Genomic DNA, 11,547 nt, shown 5'->3' with positions numbered 1-11,547 from the left:
TTCATTGTCCCATGTGAGTTTGAAAGGGTTTCTAGTGGTAGCCTCATATAGAGGAGCCATAAGTTCTGATGCATTTGGAATCCAGTCCCTACAATATCCCACTAACCCCAGGAAGGCACGTAGTTGCTGGACATTTCTTGGCTTTTCAAAGTTTTGTAGAGTTTTAACTCGATCTGGGGTTAGGTGACGGATTCCATGTGAAATGCAGTGACCCAGGAAGATCACTTTCTCTTGGCAGTATTGTAGCTTATCTTTGCTAACTTTGTTGTTACTGTTATAGAGAAACAGGAGAAGGCTTACTGTTTCTCTGCTACAAATGTCCTTTGTATCAGAACAAATAAGCAAATCGTCTATGTACTGAAGCAAAACTGTGTTTGGGTGTAAGGGGGACCATTGGTCCAATACTTGCTTTAACGCAGTATTATATTCAGAGGGGCTACTCACACAGCCTTGGGGCAATCTTGTCCATGCTAACTTTTGGGCATCATGGGTAAATGAAAAAAGGTGCCAGCAATCTGGGTGCAGGGGCACCGAAAAGAAAGCATTTGCAAGATCAATCACTGTAAAGCAGGTGCTGGAGGCCGGTATTCCACTTAGTAAAGTGCGGGGGTTGGGCACGATCGGGGTATCTGCCTCTATTATATTGTTAATGGCTCTCAAATCATGCACCATGCGATATGTCACCTGCCCACCCTTCTTGCCTGGCTTCTTTGCAATTGGGAACAGGGGTGTATTGACCTGGGACTTAATTGGTACAACAACCCCTGCTGCTTTCAGTTGAGTGATTTGATCCTTTATCCCCTCAGTCTGAGCAATACTCAGTGGGTACTGTTTAATCTGTGGGAGATGGGCTCCTGGTTTAATTTTTATCATGACTGGGGTGCAATCCAGCAGACCTACATCATATTTGCTGGTGGCCCATAATTCAGCGGGAATCACTTTCAATTCTGGTGGAAATGGCAGAGTGGAGTCTTGGATTAAAAATACTCCACAGGCAGAATTTAAAACTTCTCCTGATAGACTACTGACCACTTGGACTCCTGTAGGAGTGTAGTCTATGTTTGCTAGAATTTGGTTCAAAATGTCAGCTCCCAAAAGATTGATAGGAACTGTGTCTGAAACTAACACTTTAGTGACAATTTCTGTTTGCTGTCCTAGCCTGAGTTTAAGTGGCTTGGACTCAACCAAATCAGTAGAGGTCCCGGTTAGGCCAACACCAGAGATAACATTTGTAGATAATAATCCTGGAGGTAAGTCCTCTATATTAAAAACACTTCGGCTTGCACCAGTATCAATTAAACAGGTTAATTCTGTTTCTCCTCCAGGATAGGGGAGTTCTTGTAAAAATACTTTTACTCTGGCCTCGGGACCATTGTCTCCCCTATTTAACATGATTGATACTGGCATGCTATTTTCCTATGCCTGATCCACTGCTTTTGGCAGAGAACTGGGATCAGCATGAGGGGCCTCTAAGCTCTATTCTAGTCTACGGTCAGGAAGATGGCAGAATTTGGCTATGTGTCCTTCCCCATCACAATTGTAGCATATAATTGGTCCCCTATTGCCATGATTTCTGAAATTGCCTTTGCCTCTTCCTCTTCCTTTTCCTCTCTGCTTCCCCATGTACATTACCTTGGGTTTGCTGTCTTTTTGGTTAATCCTGTTTTCTATGGACAACAGGATAGGCAGGACGTCTCGAATAGACATATTGCCTGCCTCAGGCCTTGCTGTGAACAACTTTTCTTTCAACTGGGGTATTAAACCATCAAGAAACCTTTGTTTCACCAGTTGTGTAGATGGACTTGCAGTTTCTCCCGCCTTCTCTTCCTGTATTTTAATGCCTGCTTCCTCAGCCATATCACTTAACCGCCTCCAATAAGCCCCTGCTGCTTCCTCTTTCCCTTGCTTAGCATTCATAAATTCAGCATGTCTGGTTTGTCCATATATTTGGGGCAATTTTTCCTTCAATTTCTCACAAACCTCCCGTCCACTAACCATCTTACCTAGATTTTTGACGTCTACACCACATTCTTTAAGTATATAGCCAGACATGTTGCTTCCCACTGCTTTAATAAGAAGCTGATGAATGTCAGTAGCAGAAGCCTCATATGCTTCCTGTGCAGCACTAAGTTTGTTTGCAAACCCAATTGGATTCTTTCTAGGATCTCCCAATCCTTCTAATATGGTTCTCATATCTTGGGGACTAAAAGGTACATGCCATTTAATTTGAGACTTACTGTCAACAGCATCACCTTCAAAAACTAATTGGGTTCTGACAGGATAAACTGCAACAGATTTCTCTATGCCAGGGGCAGAAGGGCTGGCATCTCCCTTCCTTCTCTCTTCATCTTGCTGCCACAATTTGGAAATTATGGTTTGCTCTGGAAGTTCAGACTCTATCTCTCTTTCTCTGGCCAAAGCCTTACGTTCAGAGAGATCTAGGTTTGCATATGTGCCTTTTGATTTATGCCAATCATCTGTTTCTAGGATACGAGCCAAATCCCTCTTTGCAGGTTGATATGGGGCTGTTAAACCTCTGCTCTCTACTATATTGCATAGCTCATCTTTTGTGTGTTCCATGTAATCTAATTCTTTTGCTTTTGTGCGTGGACCCCTTAAAGCCAAACTGGCAGCCACATAAGGTGGGGGGTCCTCCTCTACAGAGTCTTCTGGCCAAACGTAGTAAATTTGGGCAGTACTTTTATTAAATATCTCCGTCAAGCCAGTTTGATTTGCTACTTTAGCTTCTGTCTCCCATGTGCAAGCTATTCTCCACGTTCCTTCACTGCACAGTAGTGGGCCATAATCGTGCAGAAAAGTTTGCCATACTTTTAAATCAAAAGTCCCTTCAGATTTTAAAGGTTTAGCTGTTCCCTTTGTCCATGCTACCCATTTATCTAGGGGCTCAGTATAGGCAGAACCGTACCTTCGGTTCATATATTCTCTAGCGCTCATCTTGCGCTGGGCATTTTCTGAAGGCCTCTCTCCCTTCATTCCCTTAATTAATTTAATGCCCATAATGACTGGCCAGTCTTCTCTCTTCTCTACTTGTGCCTATACCCTCTTGCCTCTAAAACAAATAGTACAGCAAATCTGCAGATTTACAAGAATAGTCTCCACTTATCTACGTGGATAGAAGGGGTTTATGACAATAGACAAAACACTCATTAAGAGACCCTCCTCGTCTCTTCTCTTCTCTGTGAGTTTTATCTGACCCTACCATGCGCCTCTGACCCAGGTCGCCCACAAGGAGTCAACGCAGGGAACTGCAGAGGATTTTCCCTATCCACACACAGTCCAACCCGTGAAGGGGGACACATACACATTCACACACACACGTTACCCAACCAGAAAGGTCCGAGAGTGGTCTGGTTTCCTTGAGAACCGACAGATAGGATACATAGGAAAAGGCAGAAATATAGCAAGCTTAAGGGCAGCTTACCTAGCCGGCATTTGAGGTCTGCGTTTCCCGATGATCCCGATCGAAGCGCGGTTCCTTCTGGAGACTTTGCCAAACTCCTGTTATGACTCGCCAAGACTGATATGACTGATTTCTGATTGGGACTCTAAAACAAAGTTAATACTGCAGCTGCAGGAACAGATTCACAGGACTCAATCACTGTGTTTAAAATGTCCGTTCGGTGAAAAATGTATTATTACATGTTATTTTATACATAGATAAGAAAGGGGTGGTGTGAGATGTTATTAAAAAGTAACAAATAGCAATATGTTATTAAAAGCTAACAAATAGAAATATATTATTAAAAACTAGCGAATAGAACAATTGCAAAAGTAAAACCTTGAAAAGGGAGGGGGGAGTAGTGAGCGTTTAGTAGGAGAAGTGTCCATCCATCTTTAGCAATATCTCTGGCCTTATTCTGTAGTTCTCTTATCTTAGCAAGATGCCCTTTAATAATGTACTCATTATCAGAAATGTATATACAACAGTCAGTGTGAAATACCTTACACATCCCACCTTGAGCTGCAGTGAGATAATTTAGCGTTAATCTGTGCTCTAATACTACTTTTTTAAGCTGAGCCATTTCTTCATTTAATAAACCTATATCAGTGGTAGTAAGGTTAATAATCTCATCTACAATTCTAGTGTAATTATTTAGTCTTTTCATTGCTTCAATTCCCCATCCTGTCCAGGAAGGGAACCAGGACCATGCCATGTCACCTTCAGGGAACAGCTCTCTTTTGAACACTAAAGGGTATTCTGGACTTTGATCTGGTCGCACTGTATCTTTGCGAACAGCCAAAGCAGGTACTAACTTCCCAATATAACATGTACCTGTAACATTAGTAGGAAGCCAGGCGTAAGCTTTATTTCCACATATATAATATAACCCTCTACGTATGGACGATATGCCTGCTCCTAAAAAACTGGAAGCAATAACATGGAATCTCAGTAAACCGATATTTTCACATATTGGAAACTGTGAGCAATTTGTACTATAAAGGGTTCTATTTAGTTCTGGATCTGGGATATAATAATATTGACCATAGTTTCCTCCATAAACTGTAATTTTTGCTCCAGTGCAATCTGAATTGCCCAACCGTCTACATTTAGTGTTAAACGGGCACGTAATGTTTAAACAAATCTGTGGAGTGTTTATCTGTTTTGAAACCATCAAAGTTACTGATCTGTGCTCATTAGCTGTGGAGACTATGTATGAGCCATTTATTCTGGTCCTGTTTAGATCAGTGAAATTGAGAGGCATTGCTATCATGGGTATTGTTCCTGTATGGGGATGTAAGTGAGAACACACCCAGCAGTTACTAGCGTTGCTATGGGTTGCATACAATTTTAACATTTGGATGAAAGGGTTATTTTTCCATGTCTCAGTTCTCACAAACAACAAAAAGAAAAGAAACATTATCATCTTTTTTTCAAAGGATATCATCACTTCAGGATTTTCTTGCAGTGACTGGCGTGAATCCAGGTGGGCTTTCCTTCCAACTTGACAGCAGAACCGGTTGTCAAAAGCACCAAATGTGGTCCGTCAAATTTTGGTTCTAGTGGCTTTCTGACGTGTCGCTTGACCACCACCCAGTCAACTGGTTGGATTCTGTGAATACCTGAAACAGAATCTGGGTCGGGGATAGATTTATAAACGCCTTCATGTATTTTATTCAATGTTCTTTGCAAAATCTGAACATATTCTAACAGATTAGAGTGAGAAGCCTGCAACTGTTGGGGAAAATATAGCCCTGTTTTGGGTGGCCCTCCAAATAAAATCTCATAGGGGGACAGCCCATGTGGTTGTTTAGGGGTAGTTCGTACAGAATATAGGGCTAATGGCAAAGCTTCCACCCATCCTTTTCCTGTATCTGCTTTAATTTTTGCACATCTGTTTTTCAAAATTCCATTAAGTCTCTCAACTTTACCACTACTTTGTGGATGATAAGGTGTATGGAAAGCTTGCTGTATGTGAAGTGCTTCCATTACCTCTTTCATTACTTCCCCAGTAAAATGGGTTCCTCTGTCACTCTCAATAGTTTCAGGAACTCCATATCTACAAACTATTTCATTCAAAATTTTCTTTGCTGTTGTTTTTGCATTTGCTTTGGCTACTGGCCAGCTCTCGGGCCAACCTGAAAACATGTCAACACACACTAAAGCAAACTCATAGGTGCCTATTCTGGGCATCTGAATGTAGTCTATTTGAATTCTTTGGAAAGGGAAATCTGGCTTTGGAGAATGCCTTTGGGGAACATGAACAGGCCTCCCTGCATTGTACAGAGCACAAGTGAGACATGAAGCACAAAACCTGGCTGCAAATGCACTAAATCCAGGTGCTATCCAATAGCAGTCAGTAAGTGCCACCATCGCGCCCTTAGCAAGATGACTGACGCCATGTGCCAGCTGTGCTAAAACTGGGTACAAACTCCTGGGTAGACACCACCTGTTGTCAGCGCTCCACAGGCCCTGCTGATTTTGGGTAGCATTACATTTGATCCACTTATCCTTCTCTTCATCAGGGGCCTGGTTCTGCATCTGAATTAGAGATTCTACATCCCACTGCTCTTGATGAGGGGAATCTGTCCCCGCTACCTGGGCGACCCCTACAGTGGATGTGACTCCAAATGCCATAAGGGCAGCATCCTTTGCCGCTTGGTCCGCTAAAGCATTTCCTCTGGCTGTCATGTCACTTCCCCTTGCATGCCCTTTTATCTTCAAGATGGCAACTTCTGCTGGTTTCTGAAAGGCCTCAAATAGCCGCTCTATGAGTTTTGCATGTCTCACTGGCTTCCCTGCACTAGTCAGAAAGTGCCGTGCTTTCCAGATAGGCCCAAAATCGTGGGCTATTCCAAATGCATATCTGCTGTCAGTGTAAACATTTCCCCTTTGATTCTCTAGGAGATGACATGCTTTGACTACAGCACACAACTCCGCTTCCTGTGCTGACATCTGGGGTTTCAATGCTTCCTGATGTAAAATGGTGTCTGTAGTGGTTACAGCAAACCCTGTGTGTGGCTGACCATCGTCAGTGTAAAATCTGGAACCATCTACGAATAAGTGTGTGTCACAATCTGATAAGGGCTCATCTTTTGCTGGTGTGACAGAGGCCCTTTCTACCTCCATAAGAGCCATACAATCATGAGAAAAACTCTCAGGTTCTACATCAGTACCATTTGTTGCATCTTCCTCATCAATTATAGGAAGAAGAGTAGCCGGATTTAAAGTAACACATTGTTTGATTGTTAAATTCGATGGAGCAAAAAGAGCAGACTGGTACTTGTCAAATCTACTGTCAGACACATGTCTGGTATTTACTTGATTCATGATTTCCTGTACTGCATGTGGCACATACAGGATCAGAGCAGAATCTAGTACAAGCTCAGTTACTTTGTCTAGCAGCAAAATGCAGGCTGCTATGGCTCGCATACAACTGGGGGAGCCTTTGATGACAGGGTCTAATGAGGCTGATACATACATCACAGGCCTCTGTTTGTCTCCATGTAGCTGGGTGAGTACACCTGCAGCAAATCCATTGACTTCATGACAGAACAACGAGAAAGTCTTAGTATAGTCAGGAAGTCCAATGGCGGGAGCTTCAGACAAAATTTTAATAAGCTCCTTCATCTGCAATTCATTGTCCCATGTGAGTTTGAAAGGGTTTCTAGTGGTAGCCTCATATAGAGGAGCCATAAGTTCTGATGCATTTGGAATCCAGTCCCTACAATATCCCACTAACCCCAGGAAGGCACGTAGTTGCTGGACATTTCTTGGCTTTTCAAAGTTTTGTAGAGTTTTAACTCGATCTGGGGTTAGGTGACGGATTCCATGTGAAATGCAGTGACCCAGGAAGATCACTTTCTCTTGGCAGTATTGTAGCTTATCTTTGCTAACTTTGTTGTTACTGTTATAGAGAAACAGGAGAAGGCTTACTGTTTCTCTGCTACAAATGTCCTTTGTATCAGAACAAATAAGCAAATCGTCTATGTACTGAAGCAAAACTGTGTTTGGGTGTAAGGGGGATCATTGGTCCAATACTTGCTTTAACGCAGTATTATATTCAGAGGGGCTACTCACACAGCCTTGGGGCAATCTTGTCCATGCTAACTTTTGGGCATCGTGGGTAAATGAAAAAAGGTGCCAGCAATCTGGGTGCAGGGGCACCGAAAAGAAAGCATTTGCAAGATCAATCACTGTAAAGCAGGTGCTGGAGGCCGGTATTCCACTTAGTAAAGTGCGGGGGTTGGGCACGATCGGGGTATCTGCCTCTATTATATTGTTAATGGCTCTCAAATCATGCACCATGCGATATGTCACCTGCCCACCCTTCTTGCCTGGCTTCTTTGCAATTGGGAACAGGGGTGTATTGACCTGGGACTTAATTGGTACAACAACCCCTGCTGCTTTCAGTTGAGTGATTTGATCCTTTATCCCCTCAGTCTGAGCAATACTCAGTGGGTACTGTTTAATCTGTGGGAGATGGGCTCCTGGTTTAATTTTTATCATGACTGGGGTGCAATCCAGCAGACCTACATCATATTTGCTGGTGGCCCATAATTCAGCGGGAATCACTTTCAATTCTGGTGGAAATGGCAGAGTGGAGTCTTGGATTAAAAATACTCCACAGGCAGAATTTAAAACTTCTCCTGATAGACTACTGACCACTTGGACTCCTGTAGGAGTGTAGTCTATGTTTGCTAGAATTTGGTTCAAAATGTCAGCTCCCAAAAGATTGGTAGGAACTGTGTCTGAAACTAACACTTTAGTGACAATTTCTGTTTGCTGTCCTAGCCTGAGTTTAAGTGGCTTGGACTCAACCAAATCAGTAGAGGTCCCGGTTAGGCCAACACCAGAGATAACATTTGTAGATAATAATCCTGGAGGTAAGTCCTCTATATTAAAAACACTTCGGCTTGCACCAGTATCAATTAAACAGGTTAATTCTGTTTCTCCTCCAGGATAGGGGAGTTCTTGTAAAAATACTTTTACTCTGGCCTCGGGACCATTGTCTCCCCTATTTAACATGATTGATACTGGCATGCCATTTTCCTATGCCTGATCCACTGCTTTTTGCAGAGAACTGGGATCAGCATGAGGGGCCTCTAAGCTCTTTTCTAGTCTACGGTCAGGAAGATGGCAGAATTTGGCTATGTGTCCTTCCCCATCACAATTGTAGCATATAATTGGTCCCCGATTGCCATGATTTCTGAAATTGCCTTTGCCTCTTCCTCTTCCTTTTCCTCTCTGCTTCCCCATGTACATTACCTTGGGTTTGCTGTCTTTTTGGTTAATCCTGTTTTCTATGGACAACAGGATAGGCAGGACGTCTCGAATAGACATATTGCCTGCCTCAGGCCTTGCTGTGAACAACTTTTCTTTCAACTGGGGTATTAAACCATCAAGAAACCTTTGTTTCACCAGTTGTGTAGATGGACTTGCAGTTTCTCCCGCCTTCTCTTCCTGTATTTTAATGCCTGCTTCCTCAGCCATATCACTTAACCGCCTCCAATAAGCCCCTGCTGCTTCCTCTTTCCCTTGCTTAGCATTCATAAATTCAGCATGTCTGGTTTGTCCATATATTTGGGGCAATTTTTCCTTCAATTTCTCACAAACCTCCCGTCCACTAACCATCTTACCTAGATTTTTGACGTCTACACCACATTCTTTAAGTATATAGCCAGACATGTTGTTTCCCACTGCTTTAATAAGAAGCTGATGAATGTCAGTAGCAGAAGCCTCATATGCTTCCTGTGCAGCACTAAGTTTGTTTGCAAACCCAATTGGATTCTTTCTAGGATCTCCCAATCCTTCTAATATGGCTCTCATATCTTGGGGACTAAAAGGTACATGCCATTTAATTTGAGACTTACTGTCAACAGCATCACCTTCAAAAACTAATTGGGTTCTGACAGGATAAACTGCAACAGATTTCTCTATGCCAGGGGCAGAAGGGCTGGCATCTCCCTTCCTTCTCTCTTCATCTTGCTGCCACAATTTGGAAATTATGGTTTGCTCTGGAAGTTCAGACTCTATCTCTCTTTCTCTGGCCAAAGCCTTACGTTCAGAGAGATCTAGGTTTGCATATGTGCCTTTTGATTTATGCCAATCATCTGTTTCTAGGATACGAGCCAAATCCCTCTTTGTAGGTTGATATGGGGCTGTTAAACCTCTGCTCTCTACTATATTGCATAGCTCATCTTTTGTGTGTTCCATGTAATCTAATTCTTTTGCTTTTGTGCGTGGACCCCTTAAAGCCAAACTGGCAGCCACATAAGGTGGGGGGTCCTCCTCTACAGAGTCTTCTGGCCAAACGTAGTAAATTTGGGCAGTACTTTTATTAAATATCTCCGTCAAGCCAGTTTGATTTGCTACTTTAGCTTCTGTCTCCCATGTGCAAGCTATTCTCCACGTTCCTTCACTGCACAGTAGTGGGCCATAATCGTGCAGAAAAGTTTGCCATACTTTTAAATGAAAAGTCCCTTCAGATTTTAAAGGTTTAGCTGTTCCCTTTGTCCATGCTACCCATTTATCTAGGGGCTCAGTATAGGCAGAACCGTACCTTCGGTTTATATATTCTCTAGCGCTCATCTTGCGCTGGGCATTTTCTGAAGGCCTCTCTCCCTTCATTCCCTTAATTAATTTAATGCCCATAATGACTGGCCAGTCTTCTCTCTTCTCTACTTGTGCCTATACCCTCTTGCCTCTAAAACAAATAGTACAGCAAATCTGCAGATTTACAAGAATAGTCTCTAGGGTTGTCCCGATACCGATACTAGTATCGGTATCGGCACCGATACCGAGCATTTGCCCAAGTACTTGTACTCGGGCAAATGCTCCCGATGCCTCCCCCGATACCTTGACTGTCAGCTGTGATCGGCACGTGGGGGAGTTACAAGATTCTCCCCCAGCGGCTTTCACCAGCTTTAGTGACAGACAGCGGTGATCGCTCACAGCTGACTGTCACTGCATCCTCCTCCATGCCCCCTCCTTTCCTCCGTTCTGCTCTCATCTGTCCCCTCCGTTCTGCTCTTATCTGTCCCCTCCGTTCTGCTCTCATCTGTCCCCTCCGTTCTGCTCTTATCTGTCCCCTCCGTTCTGCTCTTATCTGTCCCCTCCGTTCTGCTCTTATCTGTCCCCTCCGTTCTGCTCTCATCTGTCCCCTCCGTTCTGCTCTCATCTGTCCCCTCCGTTCTCCCCCTCAGTTCCTCCGTCCTCCCCCTCCTCCTTCCTTTGTGTATGGATAGAGTCAGCTGACTCTGTCCATTCACATAACTGAAACATTGTAATCTTCTGTGATTACGAGATTACGATGTGTCAGTTTATGAATGGAGAGAAGCTGCGGTCTTCTCTCCATTCATTCTCAGTGCAGCTGAGGCTGCAGAGAAAGGGACTGGGGATTCTCTATCCTCTGTCTCTTTCTCTGTCTCAAGGGGGAGATATCAGAGGTCTGTTAAGACCCCTGATATCTCACCAAAGCCCCCCAAAAGGGCTGATTAAAAAAAAAAAAAAAAAACAATAAAGAATAAAAGAAATATTATTGTAAAAAATAAAAATTGTAAAAAAAAAAAAATAACACACACATACAACGTTCACCCCCTCCCCCCCCCCCCAAAAAAAAGCAAGCACTGTTAAAAAAAAAAAAAAAAAAATGAAAAAAAAAACACTGTCACGTGACATTAAAAAAAAAGTATCGGTAATCGGTATCGGCGAGTACTTGACAAAAAGTATCGGTACTTGTACTCGGTCCTAAAAAAGTGGTATCGGGACAACCCTAATAGTCTCCACTTATCTACGTGGATAGAAGGGGTTTATGACAATAGACAAAACACTCATTAAGAGACCCTCCTCGTCTCTTCTCTTCTCTGTGAGTTTTATCTGACCCTACCATGCGCCTCTGACCCAGGTCGCCCACAAGGAGTCAACGCAGGGAACTGCAGAGGATTTTCCCTATCCACACACAGTCCAACCCGTGAAGGGGGACACATACACATTCACACACACACGTTACCCAACCAGAAAGGTCCGAGAGTGGTCTGGTTTCCTTGAGAACCGACAGATAGGATACATAGGAAAAGGCAGAAATA

The sequence above is a fragment of the Aquarana catesbeiana genome, linkage group LG01, assembly GCF_042186555.1.
Source record: "Aquarana catesbeiana isolate 2022-GZ linkage group LG01, ASM4218655v1, whole genome shotgun sequence".
In the NCBI taxonomy this organism is placed as follows: Eukaryota; Metazoa; Chordata; class Amphibia; order Anura; family Ranidae; genus Aquarana; species Aquarana catesbeiana.
The sequence above is the reverse complement of the archived record's forward strand: the minus strand, read 5'-3'. Positions refer to the sequence as shown.